The sequence below is a fragment of the Triticum aestivum genome, chromosome 7D (genome assembly GCF_018294505.1).
Source record: "Triticum aestivum cultivar Chinese Spring chromosome 7D, IWGSC CS RefSeq v2.1, whole genome shotgun sequence".
Classification (NCBI taxonomy): Eukaryota; Viridiplantae; Streptophyta; class Magnoliopsida; order Poales; family Poaceae; genus Triticum; species Triticum aestivum.
In genome coordinates this window covers 592,731,816-592,753,394 of record NC_057814.1, presented here as the reverse complement: position 1 = coordinate 592,753,394, position 21,579 = coordinate 592,731,816, and the positions used below count along the sequence as shown (strand labels likewise).

At 49.3% G+C, this 21,579-nt stretch overlaps 1 pseudogene; it reads right to left on the bottom strand.

The window, feature by feature from the left end:
- Window positions 1-21,195, bottom strand: part of LOC123168444 (proteinaceous RNase P 1, chloroplastic/mitochondrial-like) — a 66,623-nt pseudogene extending 45,428 nt beyond the window's left edge.
- Between the last annotated feature and the right edge of the window lie 384 nt (window positions 21,196-21,579).

The following is a 21,579-nucleotide window of genomic DNA, read 5'->3' as shown; positions in this document are numbered from 1 at the left end:
CCCAAAAATATTTCTTGTTCTTCTTTTGCTTGTTGGGAGCTTTCCCGTGTAAATAGTTTTATTTCTTTTCTTTCCTTTGGGGGTCGATAGGAGAAGACCATAATGATAAAATTGTTGAAGTGGCTCTTATATGCATTATTGTTGATTTAACCAAGAGCCCATATTGCCTTGTCTTCTCCTGTTTATTGAATGCTCGCAGATTCCAGCTTAGTCCAATGCACGTGCATTATTATATTATTCACATCGTTCGGTCGTGCAAGTGAAAGGCAATTATGACGATATATGATGGACTGATTGAGATGAGAGAAGCTGGTATGAACTCGACCTCTCTTGTTTTTGTAAATATGATTAGTTCATCGTTCCTGATTCAGCCTATTATGAATAAACATGTTTGCAATGACAATTAGAGATTATAGTTACTTATGCCATGCTTAATTAGCTAGGAGTTTATAATGGTTTACCTTGCGTGCCAACATGCTATTAAAATGGTTGTGATGTGGTATGATAGGGTGGTATCCTCCTTTGAATGATTCGAATGACTTGACTTGGCGCATGTTCACACATGTAGTTGAAACAAATCAACATAGCCTTCACGATATTTATGTTCATGGTGGATTATATCCTACTCATGCTTGCACTCAATGTTTATTAATTTTTATGCATGTTCATGACGGTTGTCGCTCTCTAGTTAGTCGCTTCCCAGTCTTTTTCTAGCCTTCACTTGTACTAAGCGGGAATACTGCTTGTGCATCCAATCCCTTAAACCCCAAAGTTATGCCATATGACTCCACTATACCTTCCTATATGCGGTATCTACCTGCCGTTCCAAGTAAATTTGTATATGCCAAACTCCAAACTTCAAATGAAATTATGTTCTGTATGCTCGAATAGCTCATGTATCAACTAGGGATGTCCGTATCTTCCATGTTAGGCGGGTTATTCTCAAGAGGAGTGGACTCCGCTCCTCACTCACGAGAAAATGGCTGGTCACCGGGATGCCCAGTCCCATGCTTTATGCAAACCAAATCAAAATAATTGCAAACAAAGCTCCCCCTGGGACTGTTGTTAGTTGGAGGCACTCGTTGTTTCGAGCAAGCCATGGATTGATGTTTGTTGGTGGAGGGGGAGTATAAAATTTACCATTCTGTTTGGGAACCGCCTATAATGTGTGTAGCATGGAAGATATCGCCATCTCTTGGTTGTTATGTTGACAATGAAAGTATGCCGCTCAAAATATTATTTATCTCTATTTCAAAATCGAGCTCTGGCACCTCTACAAATCCCTGCTTCCCTCTGCGAAGGGCCTATCTATTTACTTTCATGTTGAGTCATCACCCTCTTATTAAAAAGCACCAGCTGGAGAGCACTGCTGTCATTTGCATTCATTATTGTTAATTTATATTGGGTATGACTATGATTGGATCTCTTTTACCATGAATTAGAATGTCTAGCCAGTCCTTGATCTTTAAAGGTGCTCTGCATTTATGTTTTGCGGTCTCAGAAAGGGCTAGCGAGATACCATCTTGTTATATCATATTATGATTGTTTTGAGAAAGTGTTGTCATCCGAGATTTATTATTATTGCTCGCTAGTTGATTATGCCATTGATATGAGTAAACATGAGACCTAAGAGTTAGTGTGAATATGGTTAGTTCATAATCTTTGCTGAAAACTTGAATGCTGGCTTTACATATTTACAACAACAAGGGCAAACAAAGTTTGTAAAAGTTTTTCTTTATCACTTTCAGTTTATCAACTGAATTGCTTGAGGACAAGCAAAGGTTTAAGCTTGGGGGAGTTGATACGTCTCCGTCGTCTCTACTTTTCCAAACAGTTTGGCCTTTGTTTTGGACACTAACTTGCATGATTTGAATGGAACTAACCCGGGCTGACGCTGTTTTCAGCAGAATTGCCATGCTGTTATTTATGTGCAGAAACAAAAGTTCTCGGAATGACCTGAAACTCCACGGAGATTATTTTTGGAAATAATAAAAAATATTGGCAAAAGAATCAAGGCCAGGGGGGCCACACCCTATCCACGAGGGTGGGGGCGCGCCCCCCGCCTCGTGGGCCCCCTGGAGCTCCACCGACCTCAACTCCAACTCCATATATTCATGTTCGGGGAGAAAAAATTAGAGAGAAAGATTCATTGCGTTTTACGTACGGAGCCGCCGCCAAGCCCTAAACTCTCTCGGGATGGCTGATCTGGAGTTCGTTCGGGGCTCCGGAGAGGGGAATCCATCGCCGTCGTCATCATCAATCATCCTCCATCACCAATTTCATGATGCTCACCACCGTGCGTGAGTAATTCCATCATAGGCTTGATGGACGGTGATGGGTTGGATGAGATTTATCATGTAATCGAGTTAGATTTGTTTGGGTTTGATCCCTAGTATCCACTATGTTCTGAGATATATGTTGCTATGACTTTGCTATGCTTAATGGTTGTCACTAGGGCCCGAGTGCCATGATTTCAGATCTGAACCTATTATGTTTTCATGAATATATGTGAGTTCTTGATCCTATCTTGCAAGTCTATAGTCACCTACTATGTGTTATGATCCGGCAACCCCGAAGTGACAATAATCGGGACCACTCCCGGTGATGACCATAGTTTGAGGAGTTCATGTAGTCATTATGTGTTAATGCTTTGGTCCGGTACTCTATTAAAAGGAGGCCTTAATATCCCTTAGTTTCCGCTAGGACCCCGCTGCCACAGGAGGGTAGGACAAAAGATGTCATGCAAGTTCTTTTCCATAAGCACGTATGACTATATTCGGAATACATGCCTACATTACATTGATGAATTGGAGCTAGTTTTGTGTCACCCTATGTTATGACTATTACATGATGAACCGCATCCGGCATAATTCTCCATCACCGATCTAATGCCTACGAGCTTTTCACATATTGTTCTTCGCTTATTTACTTTTCCGTTGCTACTGTTACAATCACTACAAAACCCAAAAATATTACTTTTGTTACTGTTACCGTTACTTCCATATTACTTTGCTACTAAATACTTTGCTACAGATACTAAGTTATCTAGGTGTGGTTGAACTGACAACTCAACTGCTAATACTTGAGAATATTCTTTGGCTCCCTTTGTGTCGAATCAATAAATTTGGGTTGAATACTCTACCCTCGAAAACTGTTGCGATCCCCTATACTTGTGGGTTATCAAGTCCCCACGTCATTGCAGTGACTTTTGAGCCGCCCCAACTTCAACTTCAGAGGTGTAAACCGGCAATTGCCTTCCAACGTTAAAACTGTTGTATCAGCGTTGATGCGACCTGATGAATGCAAAATTTCCGAAACCTGGCGCACCCAATGGGTTGTTGATTCTCCTTCCTCCTGGGCACAGGCAGCTAAGTCCACAATTGACATGGGTTGCTTGCACGTGTCTTTGAAATTCTGAATAAACTGGGCTCTTAACTCGGCCCATGATCCGATGGAGTTAGCTGGCAAGTTCTTCAGCCAAGTGCGAGTCGTCCCTTCCAACATCATGGTGAAGTATTTAGCATATGCCGCATCATCTACGTCCACCATCTCCATCGCCATCTCATAACTTTCAACCCATGCCTCGGGGGATAAATCGGCAGTGTAATTTGGCACTTTGCATGGGCCCTTGAAGTCCTTGGGCAGCCGTACATTGCGTAACGCTGGGACGAGACATGGCACCCCCGAAGAACTAGAGGTCACCCCTGGTTCCACCGAAGTTGTTGGACGAACCGGAGTAAGTTGATGGGCCGCGTTCTGTGCTGCTAACTCAGCCTCCCGATGTGCCCTCGCACGGTCCACCACATCCTAAGCATCAACACCGCCACCCGCCGGGTTATGGCCTCGAGGCGGATTACGGTTCCGCGCAGTGCTAGACACAGCCGGTTCATCAATATGTCTGCTGTAACTCCGGCTTGGGCGGGGGGTGGAATGAATCCTCTCGCGACTGTACGAATAAGCCTGCTGCTGAGTCAAAGCTGTCTGAAGGAGCTCCCTTGCTCGTCGCGTCTCCACCACTACGGGGGACTCACCATCGACTGGGAGGGCTGCCAATCGTGAAGTGGCCGTGACTATGTTATCCAAGGGGTTGGAGTAATGACCCGGAGGCGTGGGCACATGCTGGGATGGCATATTCTGAGGAGGTGGGTCCATTGTGTGTGGCTGAACTGGCGTCCCCGTTCCAGGTGCCTTGACCCGGTTTACCACTGGCTGGTTGCTGGTTCCTGCTCCTGGCGTGTTGAAGAGATTCCTGGCTTCGTAAACCGGAGGTAGGTGAGATCGGTACCTCCTCCTCATGACATCATTCGATGCATTTTGATCCAACATAAGTCGATAAGCCTGTGCATCTAACTCGGCCTGCTTCGCTGTCATTCTGGCGTTTTCGCCGGCCAGGTCCGCTTTGGCTTGGGCTATTTGATCCTTTACCTTCGCCACCTCCGCGTTGTGCCGCTCCTGATCTGCCAGGTTGACCTCAGCGGCTAGCAGCGCTGCCAAGGTGTCAAATAAATCGGACAAAGCCTGAGCCGGTGGTGGTGCGGGGCCACCTGCCCCAGCTGCCGTCGCCGGCGTTGAACCGTAGATCATCGCCGCGGTGGTCGAAGATTGTGGCTGATTGTGTACCGGCCATGAAGATCGCAACTCGGCTTGGCAGATCAAAGGGGTCCGGAATACTGTCGCCATCAGAACAGCCCCCAAACCGGCCATCCTGAAGCTGGTACAATGACTCGGTTTCTCCAGTAGATGACTCATCCCCGGAGTAAACGACGGTTTCGCCATCATATTCCGATCTATCCTTAAATTCCACTCCGTGGATGACTCCCATGAAGGCACGCTTCATGGCAGGCTTAACCCGGGCAGTTCTCACACACTGAGTCGTTTCGATGATGTCGGTGCAGATGTCCGGCTCAGGGCCCGGTTCGCCAATCTTGCCGATGAACACGTGAATGCCGCCGAAGGGGACCCAGTACCCGTACTCAATTGAGCCGGCCTCGGGGCCCCAGCCTGCGTTGTCGATGTAGATTTTGCCGCGACGACTCTTGGTCATCCGGCCCACAGCATATCCCTTGAGTCCTTCGAAACTGCCCTCTAAGAACTCGAAACCATCGTGCAATAGCCCCACGGTGGGCGCCAACTATCGTGGTTTTGTCACAGCAGATGTCCTAGGGAAAGGACTTAGTCGTGGAGCCATCGCGACGGGTTAGCTTAAAGGGGTTAAAGCAGACAAAGGACACAGAGAGTTTATACTGGTTCGGCCACTTGCGGTGAAGGTAAAGGCCTAGTCCAGTTGTTGTGGAATTGCTAGGGTTTCGATGACCAGGGAGCGAATTCGCTATGCCTGGCTCTCGAGTTGTTGTTTGTTGTCCCTAAACCGCCGTCGGGTCGTCCCCTTATATACATGGGTTGATGCCCGTTGGTTTATAGGATCCCGAGGCCAGTTCATAAACGTGTCCGGCCCGGTCTCTACTCTTTCTATCTTACAGCACAAGTTTACATATCAATGGTGGTTTATGTCTACAGGCCTTAATCCGCCTTTAGGCTTTGGGCCTACATGAAGTGCCACCGTCTTTGTCTTCATGGGCTTGAAACATAATAACTCATTATGGGTATAACCCGGCCTCTCCTGGCCGGTTTATACCCAGTAGTAATATCCCCAACACCTTTGCTCTTCAGGAAGTCCTTGAGTGTGTCATACCAAGCGCGAGGGGCTTGTTTGAGGCCATACAATGCCTTGTTAAGTTTGTATACCATATCAGGATGTTTTGGATCTTCAAAGTCGGGTGGTTGTGCAACATACACTTCTTCTTCAATCTTGCCGTTGATAAAGGCACTCTTCACATCCATTTGATACAGAAGGATGTTGTGATGATTTGTGTAGGCTAGCAGTATGCGGATGGCTTCAAGCCTTGCCACAGGAGCAAATGTTTCATCAAAGTCAATCCCTTCAACTTGAGTGTATCCTTGAGCAACGAGACGAGCCTTGTTTCTGATGACTTGACCATGCTCATCTTGCTTGTTGCGATATATCCACTTGGTGCCTATTACGTTGTGCTTGCGAGGGTCTGGACGCTTGACTAGTTCCCACACATTGTTCAGCTTGAACTGTTGAAGTTCTTCTTGCATAGCTTGAATCCATTCAGGTTCCATGAAGGCTTCAGCAACTTTCTTGGTTTCTGATATTGAGACAAATGCAAAGTGCCCACAAAAATTTGCTAGCTGTGTTGCTCTTGAACGAGTGAGTGGACCTGGTGCATTGATACTATCAATTATGTTCTCAATCTGTACTTCATTTGCAACACAAGGATGAACTGGACGAAGATTTTGCTCTTGCTGATCATTGTCTTCATCTCGAGCGTTGTCTTCAGGCTGAGCATTGTCTTCGGGTTGACTAGGTGCAGAAATGATAAGTTCCTCTTTAGGCTGTGCCTCAGAAGGTATGATTTCTCCAGTTCCCATGAGCTTGATGGATTCACTAGGTGGAACTTCATCTAGCACATTTGGCAGGTGCTCTCTTTGCGAGCCGTTAGTCTCATCGAACCGCACATCCACAGCTTCAACCACTTTATAGTGAAAGAGGTTGAAGACTCTGTAGGAGTGCGAATCCTTTCCGTAACCAAGCATAAAACCTTCATGTGCTTTCGGTGCAAATTTTGATGTGTGATGTGGATCCTTGATCCAACACCTAGCACCAAATACTCTGAAGTAACTGACATTTGGCTTCTTACCAGTAAGGAGTTCATAGGATGTCTTCTTCAGAAGCTTGTGAAGATAAACATGGTAGATGACATGGCATCCAGTATCAATAGCTTTAGGCCAAAACTTTCTTGGAGTCTTGTATTCATCAAGCATCGTCCGAGCCATCTCAATGAGTGTTCTGTTCTTGCGCTCCACAATGCCATTTTGCTGAGGTGTGTACGGAGCTGAGAACTCATGAGTGATGCCCAATGTATCCAGGTAAAGGTCAAGGCCAGTGTTCTTGAACTCTGTGCCATTGTCACTTCTGATATGCTTGATCTTGACGCCATAGTTGTTCATGGCACGGTTGGCGAAGCGTCTGAAGACATCCTGCACTTCAGTCTTGTAGAGACAAGCAGTAGTAGTGAGAGTAGAGTAGTGAGTAGGGCCGAATAGGTCCATGTGTAGCAGTTCGAAGGGTTGAGATGTAGTCATGATTGTCTTCGAGGGATGCTTGGCCCTCGTCATCTTTCCAGCTTCGCAGGCACCGCACAGATGATCCTTCTTGAACTTGACTCCCTCGAAGCCTATGATGTGCTTCTTCTTTGCGAGAGTGTGCAAGTTCCTCATGCCAGCATGCCCCAGCCTCCGATGCCAGAGCCAGCACTCTAAAGCTTTTGCTAGAAGGCATACGGCTAGCTGTGGTCCTGCTGAGAAATCTACCATGTACAAATCATCTTTTTGGTACCCTTCAAAGACTAGAGACTTGTCAGATTCCATTAGAACAAGGCAACGATATTTTCCAAATATCACAATCATGTTCAAATCGCAAAGCATTGAGATAGACATTAATTTGAAACCAAGGGATTCAACAAGCATCACTTTATCCATGTGCTGATCCTTTGAGATTGCAACTCTACCTAGACCCAATACCTTGCTTTCACCAGTGTCGGCAAATGTGATGTGACTCTTGTCAGATGGACGTAAGGTTGAGTCCATGAGAAGACTTCGATCACTAGTCATATGATTAGTGCATCCGCTGTCCATAATCCATTCTGAAGCATGAGGTGTCATACCCTACAGTACAGTTAGGGGGATAGGCTTCACCAAGAGTATTGTGAAGCATAAACATTTGACGCACAAGAGGATTATCAAAGCTCAGATCAAGGTTAGGACTGATAGGTTGATTGGCAAGCGATTCAGGAACAAAATACATAGTGAGACCATTTGGGCATTTTATCTTGCGCCCCACAAGATGTTTTAGGTCCCCAGCAAAGGCATCGGACGCCTTTGATTTCCGGCTGGAGACCTTTCCCTGCAAAAGAAAGTTAATTTTTCTTAACCACCCACATTTTCAGGGGTGGCTTAGAAGCAATGAGTCTAAGTGCAGCATCTGAGAACTTCGGCTTTGGAGCCCTAGCAAATAGCCTTGCAGGAGGCGAATAGTACTCATATGAATAAGCAGAATAGTTCTTAGTTTTATGAACATAGCGGTTTGATGATACGCTCTCATATTCATACGTTTGAGCACGATTTCCCTGCAAAACATTGGCGTTAGGGTGACTCAGGTGAGTCCTCTGTCTGTATGAAGCCTTTGGGCCACATGAAGCCTTTGGTCTGGGGTTTGTCTTCTTCCCTTGTGGTGTCATGATGACATTCACAGGAAGATTCTCAAGATCCCTTTTGGGCATCCAGATCTTCTTCATAGGTGATCCATTCCTGCAGTTAGTACCAATATACCTGGCAAACACTTCACCATTCCGATTCTTAAACCGTTTATAGTTTGCATCAAAGGATTCATCAATGATAATAGGGTTAGCACAAGTGAAGCCAGATAAGGTGGATGGATCCACTGAAGGTTCCTTTGCAGCAACCCATGTGGTTTTGGGGTACTGCTCAGGCTTCCAGTAAGAACCATCAACATTCATTTTCCTCTCGAACACAACACCCTCTTTCCTAGGGTTTCGGTTCAGAATCTGCTTTTTGAGGACATCGCACAGTGTCTGATGCCCTTTGAGACTTTTGTACATCCCTGTTTCAAGCAATGTCTTCAACCTAGCATTTTCATCAGCAATAGTGGTGGCATCCTCAGCAGAGGGGTTAGTTACCACATTAACAGTTGAAGATATTGCACCGGATCCAGCAGTAGAACATTCAGCGACAGAAGTAGTGTTATCACGCTCAAGGCATTTTAGACATGGTGGTTCAAATCCTTCCTGAGCGGGACTGATCTGTTGAGCGCGAAGTGACTCGTTTTCTTTTTGAAGATCTTCATGAACTGCTCTCAATTTCTCAAGTTCTTGCTTCCTTTGAAGATAATAATAGGAAAGCTTTTCATGAGTTGTTGGGAGCGTTTCATGACGACTTTCAAGTTCCTCGTACTTAACATGAAGATTTTTTATGTCTTCAATTAAGGACTGAGATCGGGTCATTTCCGCATCCAACAGGTCATCGCTTTTGTCTAGCAATTTTTGAATATGTTCCATAGCTTTCTGTTGTTCAGTTGCAATTTTAGCATGTGTTTTGTAGCTGGGTTTGGATTCACAATCAGAGTCATCTTCACTTGATGTTTGAAAGAAAGCATCACGTGAGTTTACCTTGGCACCACGTGCCATGAAGCAGTAGGTGGGAGCGGAGTCGTGCTTGTCATTATCATCAGTGTTGGTGACGGAGCCATTGTCTTCAGTGTTGAAGATGGACTTGGCAACGTAGGCTGTGGCTAGAGCCAGACTTGCAACACCAGAGTCGGACTCCTCCTCAGACTACACCTCCGCCTCCTCAGAAGCAGACTCCTCCTCTGAATCCATCTCCTTGCCAACAAAAGCACGAGCCTTGCCAGATGAGCTCTTCTTGTGTGATGAAGACTTGGACGAAGACTTGGAAGAAGACTTTGAGGATTTCTTCTTTTTCTTGTCATCAGAATCATATTCCTTGCTCTTCTTCTTCTTGTTGTTTTCATTGTCCCACTGTGGACACTCAGAGATGTAGTGACCAGGTTTCTTGCACTTGTGGCATGTTCTCTTCTTGTGGTCATGAGTAGAAGCTTCATCATTTCTTGAGCTGGATCGTGAAGACTTTCTGAAGCCTTTCTTCTTTGTGAATTTCTGGAACTTCTTCACAAGCATAGCAAGCTCCTTTTCAATGTCTGCAGGATCACCAGAACTACAGTCAGATTCTTCTTCAGATAAGGAAGCAGCCTTTGCCTTCAAAGCGCGAGTTCGGCCATAGTTGGGACCATAGATATCTCTTTTCTCAGATAGCTAAAACTCATGTGTGTTGAGCCTCTCAAGTATGTCAGACGGATCGAGTGTCTTGAAGTCAGGGCGTTCTTGAATCATCAGGTCTCGGGTGTCAAACGAGCTGTCAAGAGATCTCAGGAGTGTCTTGACGATTTCGTGCTTGGTGATCTCAGTAGCACCAAGAGCATGAAGCTCATTAGTGATGTCAGTGAGGCGATCAAACGTGAGCTGGACATTCTCATTGTCGTTTCTCTTGAAGCGGTTGAAGAGGTTACGAAGGACACTAATCCTTTGATCTCTCTGGGTTGAGACGCCTTCGTTGACCTTGGAGAGCCAGTCCCAGACTAGCTTCGACGTTTCCAGAGCACTCACACGGCCATATTGTCCTTTGGTCAGATGACCGCAGATGATGTTCTTCGCAGTAGAATCCAGTTGAATGAACTTGTTGACATCAGCAGGAGTGACGCCTACGCCGCCCTTGGGAACGCCGTTCTTGACGACATACCAAAGGTCGACATCAATGGCTTCAAGATGCATGCGCATCTTATTCTTCCAGTAGGGGTAATCAGTGCCATCGAAGACAGGGCACGCAGCGGAGACTTTGATTATCCATGCAGTCGACATAGCTAAAACTCTAGGTGGTTAAACCGAATCACACAGAACAAGGGGTACCTTGCTCTGGTACCAATTGAAAGTGTTAGTTATCAACTTGAGGGGGGTGAATAGGCGATTTTTAGGAAAGTCTTCAAAACATGAAAGTTTCGAAGACAAACGATAGAAATGAACCTATTAACATGCAGTGGAGGGTAGACTACACTAGGCAAGCCATAGTCAAGTATTCAATGAAGTGAAAGTACGAAGACTAATAGCAGCTAGGCAGTATGGATCAGGATGCAAGATAGTATGAAGCCAATCAGAACAAGTAGGTACATAGTGAAGTCAAACAGATAGTGCAATTAGGCAATGACTTCACAAAACAAACTATAAGTAAAGAGAGGGAGAAGATAGAACCAGTCTCTTGGAGAGGACAAGGATTTGTTGGACCGGTTTCAGTTGCTGTGACAACTGTACGTCTGGTTAGGGAGGCTGAGATTCAACTCAGAAGACCACGTCTTCACCTAATTCCCCTTGAGCTAAGGACACCCAGTCCTCGCCCAATCACTCTGGTAAGTCTTCAAGGTATACTTCCAAACCTTCACAGACTTCGTTCACCGGCGATCCACAATGACTCTTGGATGCTCAGAATGCGACGGCTAACCGGCTGGAGGATTCACAGTCCTCAAGTATAACAAGTCTTCAGGTCACGAGGATAGAAAGACTTCAGTGATGCCTAACACTCTTTGGCTCTGGGTGTTTTGGGTTTTGTCCTCGCAAGGATTTCTCTCTCTCAAAAGCTTCGGAGGTGGGTTGCTCTCAAACGACAAAAGCCGTGCACTAACTCTGAGCAGCCACCAATTTATTGTGTAGGGGGTGGGCTATTTATAGCCACTAGGCAACCCGACCTGATTTGTCCGAAATGACCCTGGGTCACTAAGGAACTGACACGTGTTCCAATGGTCAGATTTCAAACACACGTGGCAGCTTGACTTGGGCTACAAGTAAAGCTGACTCATCCAGCTCTGGATAAGATTTGCTCTCATTGTCTTCGCTCGAAGACATAGGATTTGGTTGAGCATCACTTCATTCACTCTGACTTTGTTCACTTCGACCCCACTTAACAGTACGGTGGTTCCTATAACTCAACAGAGAAGAAAAGGAAACTACGAAACAACTATGTCTTCACACTCCATAGTCTTCACGAGAATGTCTTCTCGAGTCATAAGCTTCGATGTGATTGTCTTCACATACCACCATTGTCTTCAATGTATTCATACATTTTTAGGGGTCATCTCCGGTAGGTAAACCGAATCAATGTAGGACTACTACCTGTGTTATCCTGCAATTCTCACAAACACATTAGTCCCTCAACCAGGTTTGTCGTCAATACTCCAAAACCAACTAGGGGTGGCACTAGATGCACTTACACAGCTACCTCCCGTTGAGTGCTCCGCCGTGCTGCCATTAGGTTTTGACTCACGAACCACCAGACATTGTCGTCTCGCCAGACTTGTTCGATGCTCCGCTGTAAGTTCTTCCTGGTGTAAGTCTGAGCTGCAACCCCTCTCCACAGTTTGATGCATGCCTTCCTCTCCCTCCTTGATGCATGCCTTGCTCGTCGTTAGTCCGATATAGCTGTGCTTGCTGCTGGTTGTGTCTCTTGCTGCTCTTTCGGCTCCATGATTGGTCCTTGCTTCGAGGATGCCATGTTGGCCAAGTATGGCTGTGGCACCGTTGAGGCAGTGGCGGGCCGCTGTCGCCCCGCCGGAGTGCTAGCCGCCGTTCTCAACGAAGGTGTTTCGCTCTCCCCTGCATTCTTTGCCTCGCTCCTGGTCAGCTAGTTTGGGGGCCGCGCCAACGGTTACCGGGTCCGCCTTCGTCAGAGCGGTCTTTTTCTTTTCCAGGTCGCGCACGACAGCATCACCAAGGAGATCGTGCTCCGCGATTCTTGGAGGTCTGGCTTCATTGCTGTTAGGATGTCGCTTTCCAGCTCGGCTCCGTATGCATGTCCGCTTGCCATGCACATGCACGTGCCAGTGTCCTATTCTCGTCGTTCTACTTGGCTTGCCAACTCCCTGCTGCCGTCACTGCTTGGGCCTCGTCCTTGATCGTCGCCTCATCCTCAGGATCGTGTTCAATCGATTGCTTCCCCCCCCCCCCCGCGCATGCCCTGGTTTTAAGGGGATGCAACACTGGTCTTCCTGCAGAACGCCCTGCTGCATGCAGCAGCGCGCCCGAGTGCAATCAATTGATTGCCTGTGATCGCTCCTTAACTCCGCTGACACCGCCGCCTTGTAGCCTATCCATGGTTGATCGCGTTCTTGATCTTGCCGGTCCGGATGGCAACGCTTCGGGTGACCAAGACGACGCCTAGCAGTCTCCTCTGGCCATGAGCTGCCCTACGCCCTATAGGGACGCTTTGCTCTCTAATGCTGCCGCGCACGCTTCTGCGCCCGCCTCGAGAGCGGCGCCTAATCTTCATTTTAGATACGGGAAGCCCAGAGACCTGCACCGCCGTTGCTTCCGGTGCCTCTCTTACTGTCACCGTAGGCGGGATTGCCGGGATTCGGCTGTCTGTTGGCTCTGTCGCGTTATCGGTCATCTTAGTTTCCAGTGCCCTTTGCGTGCCTTGCGCTCTGCCTCTTCCTCTCCGCGGTCTTAAGTACAGTGCCCGCAGCAGTCTCCCCCGTAACCTCCGCTGCCGCCGCTCCTTCGCTTGAGCTGTGTCCTCTCTGCCTTGCTCCTCCCAACTCTCGCTTCCCTCCCTTCAGTCCCGCCATGGAGCCTGTGGTGCTTGGCCGCCCCACTTCGCTCGATGTCCACTACCCCATGGTCTCTGACCAAAACTCCGTAGTTTTCTTGGTCAACATCTCCCCCCCTAAAGCTGCCTACCTGCCTTGGCTCCGGCGCGTTTTCCGTCAGTTGCTTGGCATTTCGGCAGTTTGCTTCGCCGGCTCTGCTGTGGGCACCGTCTTCGTGGTGTTCCAGCGTGAGTCTGAGCAGGCCCGCGCCATGCGTGCTAGCCCGCTTGAGGTTGGGAACCTCTTGGTCCACATCCTGCCTCATAATGCGGGCGACAATGCCTTCTCTTTCTCCTTCCGCCATGTGGTCAACCTGTCGTTGGAGAAGCTGCCCCTCGAGCTTTGAAACATGTGAGGTGTAGCGGCCAGCGTCGCCGGTTTCGCTAGCCTCTTCAGGGTTGAGCACGCCTGCTTGCATGGCAGTGAATTCTCGAGCATTTTTGTGCTGGTCAAGGTGGAGGCCCTTCAGCACATCCCGCACCACTTGATGTTCCACCGCATCGACGGCGCTGGCATCTACGCCGACGTCGTCATCAATGAAGTCTGGGACGTCGCTTGCTCGCTTGGTGCCCCCTCTGTTCCGCCTCGTCCTGCTGGCCGGCTCGACGGCAAAGCTGGCGACCCCCGTCCCTTTGCTCCTCCGCGCCAAGGCCATGCTCACTCAAGGGCGTCCGCATCCGTCCTTGGTCAGGCAGCGGATGGCCTCGGTATGGCAGACAGGGCCTTCCTACACCCGCACCTCGCCTCTGTTGGTGACTGCATGGCGATGCTGAAGATCTCAGTCAAGCCCAAGCTGACCAAGGGCGCGGCCTTCTCACTTCCCACGGCGGTGCAGATTGGGCATGAGGACGAGGGCCGTCACTGCCTGCTCTTGTCTCTACTGGCGGCGGACATGCGCAAGCCGCGCGCTTCGGTCTCCTTCGACCCGGAGGAGATGACTTTCTCCTTTCAGTTGGAGCTCAGCAACTGTCGCTCCGCCTCCGGCGTCGTGCCTGTGAATCCGGTGGCAATGGATGATGGCTATTTCCCGTGCTTCGATTACCTCGCGGGGCTGCTAGCGTGGGAAAGCCGTCATTCTCTTCTTTTCAAGTTCTAGCCCAAAGTGGTGGATGGGGGGCTCTGCGCCCGCACGCTGCCGCTGCTTCCTGCAATCGAGTCCAGATACCCTCCCAAGCCCAACGTGCCAGCAGGACTGCTGCCTACCGTTGGGCCTCAGCTCTCGCTGGTCGGTGGTGATGTCCCTCTAGTGGAGACTCTCTTCCCGGGCCATGACCAAATGCGAGCCCACCAAATTCTCACTTCGCGGACGATGTGCACGCGCCCCCCGGCCCATGTGCCTCGGCCAGAGCCAGGTGTGCTGCCCATCGGATATCTGTCTCCGGTGGCGGCCACAGATCTCAGGCACGGGGCTTGCTCTGCGCTCCCCTCCCATGTCGCGATGGCGTTCTGCAGCTGCCGGGAGCCGCCGCGTGAGCCTGCCGCCGGCGAGATCCGCTGCTCCACGCCAACGCTCCAGCTTTTCCCCTCGCTGGCGCCCTCTGTTGGTTTTTCGTTCGGGCCGGCCGCGGCAGTGGAGGCGCAGGCCCTCGACCTCAACCTAGGGCCTGCCTCTGAGCCGGCGGTGCAGGAGGCCCCCTCCGACCCTGCTGCGCATCTCCTGGGTGGCCTGCCCACCCACGTGCCGGTGGTTGCTTCTTCGCCCCCCCTCCCCCCCGTCGCAGTCCCCGCATCCGCGCCGTGTACGACGGGGTGCGCTTGGGCTCGGTGGAGCGTGCCTCCAAGAGGAAGGCTGCGGCCTCTGCATCAAGCTCAAGCGGTGGTTCTTCTAGCAGCCGCTCTCGCGCTTCTTCTTCGAGGCGCAAGAAGGCCAAGGCGGCGGCAGTGGCTGGGCTCCTGGAGCTGCCGCTGCTGACCACGCCTGCCCCTCTGACCAGAGGCAAGCTCAAGCAAATCGCTAGGCACTGCGACCTCAACGCCACAGCCAACCTGGACCAAGCCCGAGCGCGTGCCTCTCCCATCGCTCCGCCTGAAGCAGCAAATGATGCCCGCCCGCAGCTCCGTTTCTGCCAGCTTGTGCGTCTCCAGCTTTCCTGATGAGTAGTCTTGTTGTTGTTAGAGGCCTTTGCATGCGGCCGGCGTTAGCCATGCCTGCTGTTCAGTTTGCTCGTTGCTCCTTCAATAGTCGAGTGCTAGTTCTAATCCTGCGCTTTGGTCTAGTCCAGTTCAGTTCGTTGTTGTTGCTGTTTTCGTCAGTCAGACTGCTTCAAGTCTGTTATCGAGTCTGTCTTTGAGTCTGTATCGCCTCCCCTTATGGGCTCCGTGTTATCTGCATTTTCTCTCTGTTGAACATGCATTCGGCTTTCTCTTTCTCTCTCATGGGTTGTATGCTCTCTCTTATATTATGAAGATGCTTAACTGGAATGTTCGCGGTCTTGGTGACGATGACAAATGCTCTTTAGTTCGTGATGTTCTAACCTCTTGCCACCCTAGCATTGTTTGTCTGCAGGAGACCAAGCTGCAGGTGCTCGATCGGTCCAAGTTACGCAGCTTTCTTCCCGCTAATCTATGTGATCATGTGGCTTTTCCTTCTGATGGTGCTTCTGGGGGCATTCTTGTTGCCTGGGATCCAAGTGTGGTGGTTGGCCAGCCAGTCTCAACACACAAATATCATGTTACTGTTAGTTTCTCATCCACAACCACCAATGTTTCCTTTGTGCTCACTTCAGTATACGCTCCCTGCCTAAACTTAGATAGATCTGCTTTCTTCGAGACTATGAACAATATTGCCGTGCCGGCTAAGGCCCCTTGGGTGGTTGTGGACAATTTCAACATGTATCAGTTTGCTTCTGAAAAATCCCGTGGCAATGTTAACTGGAGGGTCATGGAAACTTTCAACTCATGGGTCAGAGATAATGGTTTGGATGGTGTTCAGTTGGATAACAGGAAATTCACCTGGACCAATAAAAGGAGTACCCCTACAATGGCTCAGTTGGATCGGGTTTTGGTCAATGCTTTTTGGAATCTTGGTTTTATGCAGACCACAGCCAATGTCGTGCCAGCCACTACCTCTGATCATACACCCATTTTGGTTCAGTTCTCTGCGGATGTAACGAGAAGTAGTTTGTTTAGGATGGAAGATCATTGGCTTGAGATGGAGGAAACAAGGAACATCATTGTTGACAATTGGACAAGGGGGCACCAAACTTTGAATTCTTCTGCTTCTGTTTTCAGCTTGAAGATGAGGAGAGTTAGAGCTGCCCTCCGTGCTTGGAGCAGGAATAAAAATCGAGCCTCTGAATCTACACTGACAATAACAAACACGTGGTAAACTTCCTAAATGTAGTGGAAGAAAGGCGCTCCCTCTCTGTTCTTGAAGTTGTGCTTCGAGAAACTACTTCTGCTAAAGCTAAGAAACTAATTTTGTGGCAAAGTGCCCTCTGGCGACGTCGCGCTAAAGTGCGTTGGTGTGTGTCTGGAGACGAGAATTGCAAGTTTTTTCACGTTGCTGCAAATTGCCAGGCACGTAGAAATAAAGTCAAGGTCCTTGTCCAGGATGGGGTTGAGCTTTATCAGAACAACTTGAAGCTGGCACTGGCCACTCGCTATTTCAAGAATTTGCTGGGACAGACTGCTGTGTCTTTGCCTACGGTGCAGCTCAGCTCCTTATATGCGCCTTCAGATTTGGCTGAACTTGCGGCTGATTTTAGTTGGGCAGAAATTGTGACTGCCATTAACAAGGCTCCAAATAACAAGAGCCCAGGCCCAGATGGGTTTACAAATGAGTTCTACAAGGCCTTTAAGCTCTTACTGAAGGATGACATTCTCAAGGTCTTTGCTGATTTTCATGCAAACACTGTCTCACTTGAGGGCATCAACAGGGCCTATATCACCTTGCTACCCAAAAAGGACACTCCTCTTGAGATGGGTGATTACAGACCTATTTCTCTGGTTCATAGTCTGCCCAAGTTGGCCTCCAAGGTTTTAACCAACCGGTTTCAGCGCAGAATTCCAGAGCTTGTGCACCCTCTGCAGTTTGGGTTTTTGAAAGGGCGATCGATCATCGAGAACTTTGTTTTAGCCACTGAACTGGTTCAAACTGCTCACAAAAGAAGGCTGCCGGTTATTGTTTTAAAGCTAGACTTTCGGAAAGCCTTCGATAGTGTGAGCTGGAGCTGCCTCTTCCAAATCTTTGAAGCTAGAGGCTTTCCACAGAGGTGGATTCAGTGGATCTCCTCCTTGCTTTCCACTGGTAAATCACAAGTGCTAATGAATGGAGAGCTTGGGGATGCTTTCTCCGCTAAGAAGGGCTTTCGTCAAGGGGACTCTTTGTCTCCATACCTTTTCATCTTGGTTGCTGATGTGCTTCAGCAACTATGCTGCATGCATTTCCAGGCTGGCAGTTTGCTGCACCCCCTTGGCTCGGATGGTTTGTTCCCAGTTTTGCAGTACGCGGACGACACTCTGCTCATCTTCCAGGGTGATTTGCAGCAAGCGCAGGTTATCAAAACCATCTTATCTGCTTTCTCAGATTTCTTTGGCCTGCAAATTAATTTCCACAAGAGTACGTTGGTCCCGGTTTCAGTTGATGCTGACCTTGCACTGGATATTGCCCGTGTCCTTGGCTATCCTGTCTCCTCCTTCCCGTGCACTTACCTCGGCTTACCTCTGTCTCTGAATAAGATTACGCATGGTATGCTCCTACCTGTTATACACAGAGTTGACAAGAGGCTGTCGGGCTGGTTAGCTACTTTCCTTTCATGGGGAGGCGGACTTACTTTGCTTAACTCTGTGCTTGCCGGCATTCCCAGCTATTCCATGACTTGCTTCCCGTGGCCAAAGGAGTCAATTAATAAGTTGGAGGGGCTTTTGCGCGCTTTCTTGTGGCAAGGCAAGAGCAAAACCTCGGGGGGTCATTGCCTTGTAGCTTGGGATAAAGTCATATTGCCACGGTACGCGGGTGGCTTGGGAATCAGGGATCTTTCAACTCACAATCAAGCTATGATATGCAAGTTCGTGGCTAGAGTTCTTCAATTTTCTGATATACCTTGTTATCAGTGGTTCGCCTCGCAGTACTGCAGAAATAACTTACCTAGTGGCAATCGTACAAGAGACACTGCCTTCTGGAAAGGACTCAAATCTTGCATCCCACTGGTCATGTTTTCTTCCTGTTGCTCGGTTGGTTCAGGGGCTCTGGTCTCCTTTTGGCAAGATCAGTGGCTAGAGGTGGGGAGGCTGATGTTTGTGCTGCCAGTCTTATATTCTTTTGCCAAAGATAAATTCTGTTCAGTTCAGTCGCAAATATCCTCAGGTGGTTGGGATATCCAGTTATATCCAAATTTATCACCTGGTGATGCCACTGTCGACCATCGGTTCTCCTCTCTGTCTCGAAAGGAGCTTACAACAAGTTACTTCTACAAGCTGATCACGTTCCGAGGTAGGAGGTGTGTTTTTGAGAAGTCGATATGGGATGCGATTATTCCAAGCAGGCACAAGGTCTTTCTTTGGCTGGCTTTCTATGGGCGTCTGAATACCAAAGATAATATGTTCAAAAAAGGCTGGTCTGCTCTTGTCTCACATTCAGATTGTGATATCTGTCCTGCTGTGGAGTCAATTGCTCACATTGTTTTGAGTTTCCGGCCTGTTGAACATCTCTGGGGCAAGCTGCAATTGGACGCGTTGGCGAGTGTTTCCCCTAACCTGCTGTCCTTCTTTGAACGCGCTGCTCAACAGCTCACTCCCAAAAGGAAATGGAATGTCGCTTTCGCAGCCTGCGCCGTCACTTTATGGCACGCTCGGAATGATCGAGTTTTCAACAATAAGGTTTGGTCTGGTCCTTACACAAGGTTCTACGCTGCAGATTTGCTTGGTCTTTGACTACACAGAGCTACGCGGCAACAAGACAGGGACGATCTGATGACCTGGGTGCATAGTTTGACAAGCTAATAATGTTGTCATCTTGATGTTCTCCTTTCTCCCCCCCTCCCCTGTTTCTCACGCACTTTTGGTGCGATTTCTCCTGGTTCATGTAATGGACTTTGTGTCCCCAGGCTGCGGCATGTTTGAAATATATAAGGTAGAACGATCTCTACCTTTTATTTTCAAAAAAAATATATCATCACTTTGGTTCACGATCAAACAAACGATGCTGTCATGTTTCATGAAGTTTTATGGAGTAATGATGACCGACAACAGTACCTACATTACCACTCTTATGCCTTAAGTTGGAGCTAATAACTCAATAAGCTCTCATGGGCGTCTGAAACTCCATATTAGCTGAAATTGGTGTGGCTTCTCCTCACCGTAGAAGCTCCGACCAGGTCAAATGAGTACTTTGCATAGGCGAGTCCATAATGAAATAGCATCCAAATAACAGAAATTGGTACGGAGGGTGTTACATTCTACGACGCCATTGGATTCCTCACAGTACCCCAAATTTAAATCCGCTAAGCAGTCGAGCCACAAGCAAAACGCACGCATTCCCTTAAGAATAGTCTAGCACTAAAAATTACAAAATCGGCTATAACCATTTTCCGTAGCTCTTTACAAGCCCTTTATATATGGTTACGACATGTACTAACACCACCTATAATTCATGGCAACACCTACAATTGTCAGTAGAAGTTACTCAACATCTATTTCTGTGGCAAGTAATTTGGAAGGAGGGAGTATTCAATAAACCTGTAACTTGTGGGGTGAGAGAATGAACCAAGCACTGTACCTGAAACCGCACGAAATCGTCCCTGACCTCCCGCTTGCACGCGAGCTCGGTGAGCGACTTGGAAAAGCTCTCCGCCACGGACGGATCGATGTCTATGCACACAAGCTTCTCGCCGCAACGCTGGCATGTGCCATTCTTGTCCATCTCGCTCCGGCCGACGTCCCATTGCCCCTTGCCAAGCCAGCCCTGGCCATGCCAGTCGCCGCCGCCTTTCACCACCCCTTCCCTGACCTTCCTGGCGTCCCACTTCTCCACACCGGCCTCCGCCGCCGCGTCGGACCGGAACCAGGCCTCGACCACCTGGGCGGTCGCCTCACACACCTGCCTGACGAGCGTGCGCGTCCGGTGCAGCACCCTGTACACCTCATCGGCCCTCCCTGTGTCGGCATTGACGCGGAGCAGCGCGGCCAGCTCGGTCTCCTCCGGCACGACCGCTCTGGCGTTCATGTCGGCCTCGACCTCGGCGGCCCCGTCGGCGTCGCGCGCGTAGCAGTAGGCGAAGAGCGCGGGGCTGTATGAGCGGAGGCGCGGCGGGATGCCGGCGGCGGCCATGCGCCGGACGACGGAGAAGGCCATGGCTGGGTCCCGGCCCGCGGCGGCGAGGCGGGCGAGGCTGGTGAGCGTGGCCTCGTTGGGCTCCACGCCCTGCGCCTCCATCGCGGCGAAGATCTCGAATACGCGGCGGGCGGCGTCGGCGTCGCCGGACTCGGCGGCCGCGTTGGAGCAGAGGTAGAGCAGGCAGTTGTAGTGGTGGAGGGAGAGCGGTACGGCGGTGGCCGGGTCGAGCGCCGCCTCGTAGAGCTCGAGCGCCGTGGCGATGTCGGCGTCGCGGGAGCACATGTCGAGCCGGTGCTTGAGCAGGCCCTCGGGGGAGTCCCCCGCGCGCCGGCGGCGGGAAGCCTTGGTCTCACCGCCCAGCCCCGGAGGCATCGGTGGAGCAGGGGAGGCCGGACCGGTCGCCGTCGGAGGAGAGTCGTCGAGGGCCGTGGCGGTGGAGGAGTAGGAGTGGCGGCGCCGGCGGGCGAAGGGGACGGAGGAGAGGAGGCGGCGCCGGTGGGAGTGGAAGAGTAGGGCGGCCGTGGGGTGGAGAGCCCCCGCCGCCGCCGCCGCGAGCCGCATCGTCGGACGAACTGTCTGTCGATCCGTCACTTATCTGAACCTTGTTGATTCGAAGAAAATTCATACGATTCACATGATTTTTAGACGATTTCAATTCATTTTTTAGGCTCTTTGATTCTTACGAAATTTGATTTTTACAAACTTTTTCTAAGGATTGCATTGCGAGGGAGGACGTGCTTTGCTATGCCGTTGGTATTATTGCATTTTCACATAAAAGTTAATCCTTCTATTTCAAAATATTAGATGCATTAGTTTTCTGAAAAGTCAAACATCTTTAAGGTTGACCTCATTTGTAGATAAATATATCAATAATCCATAATATCAAATCAGTGTCATTAGATTTAGGATAAAATGAATTTCATATTTGTATTTATTTAATATTGTGAATGTCGATATTTTCATAAAACCTAATCGCAGGAATCCTCTCGCGATT